The sequence below is a fragment of the Sinocyclocheilus anshuiensis genome, unplaced genomic scaffold (assembly GCF_001515605.1).
Source record: "Sinocyclocheilus anshuiensis isolate Anshui unplaced genomic scaffold, SAMN03320099.WGS_v1.1 scaffold1386, whole genome shotgun sequence".
In the NCBI taxonomy this organism is placed as follows: domain Eukaryota; kingdom Metazoa; phylum Chordata; class Actinopteri; order Cypriniformes; family Cyprinidae; genus Sinocyclocheilus; species Sinocyclocheilus anshuiensis.
Window position 1 is genome coordinate 66332 of NW_015555701.1, and position 1275 is coordinate 67606.

General features: G+C 35.9%; 1 long non-coding RNA gene across 1 annotated transcript in view; it reads left to right on the plus strand.

Annotated features, from left to right (window-relative positions):
* LOC107671622 (uncharacterized) overlaps window positions 1-1067 on the plus strand; it is a 2933-nt gene extending 1866 nt beyond the window's left edge. Inside the window, exon 3 of the long non-coding RNA XR_001632228.1 lies at window positions 435-1067. This is a non-coding gene — a long non-coding RNA (uncharacterized LOC107671622). The remainder of the gene's footprint in view (window positions 1-434) is intronic.
* Window positions 1068-1275: the final 208 nt, after the last annotated feature.

Sequence of the window (1275 nt, forward strand, 5' to 3'; positions counted from 1 at the left end):
TATGTATGCATAAATACACACACATACAGCATATATTTTGAAAATATTTACATGTATATATTTATATTGATATAATTTATATCATATATAAATATAATTAATATATAAATGTAACATATTTTTCTTAAATATATACATGGATGTGTTTGTATTTATATATACATAATAAATATACACAGTACACACATATTAGATAGATAGATAGATAGATAGACAGACAGACAGACAGACAGACAGATAGATAGATAGATAGATAGATAGATAGATAGAGAACTATTGATTACCATTGGAAATCAAGCAGCCTACAACAGAAACAAGCTGACTCACAGATTCAGAGATGTGACAGAGTTCTCCTGTATTTAATCAGCAGTAACTGTGTCCATCAGCGAGTCGTCTGGTAAACATGCGCCTCCTGTGCGGTGTTTAATTGACAGGTGTGGATGCCGCAGGTGAGGAGTGAGTCGTATCTGCTGGTTTGTGCCGAGGGGACTGAGCTGCAGCTGTGGGAGCGACACTGCAGCGCTGATCTTTGCTGAAGAACACTAGATAGTCAACAGCAGATGCTTCAGTGAAGCTGTATGGACTGTGATCTACTTTATTGTGCAGTAGTCTGATCTCTTCTTCTCTGTTCTTCAGTTCCAGTCTATAAAGCCTTTTCAGCATCGTGGCCACATGATTGAGTGAATGATTTGAATCACTCAAGTTTCCTGCTTTAATAAATTATCGCGGCCATGATTCTGATTCACTAGTCACGTTTACAACTGGTTCAGCTCCATATTCTGATTGCACTCATATTCTGAATATGATGTTTATATGCACACATATTGTTGTTTTAGGTCTACTGATCTACACAAGTTTTTTTTTTTCTTGCTGTTTCTCAAAAGATTTCCCTAGAGAGTCCAGATGCTGCCATTGGTTATGCAGTATGTGCTCAGTCATTTAATTAGAATTTAATCTAATCAGTTTCCTAATTAGTCATTTGATTAGAAACCCTTCAGAAATGCCCAAAAACTCTGACTGCAACTGGAAAGAACTGGGCAAATGTCAATAATAATAAGTGTTAATATCAATTTTTTTTTTAAATGAGTTTCCATTCCTTAACACCTACAGCTAATTATTATCACCCTCTGTTATCACCCATAATTCTCTGCGGTCTGAGCATGTGAATCTCCTTTCAGTGGATTTTCTGAATAAGGTGTTTACATTTCTCGTTAAAACCGCCTTATTCCAGGAGTGGGAATCTGAATTTGGAGAATTAAAATATGTGACCCTGGA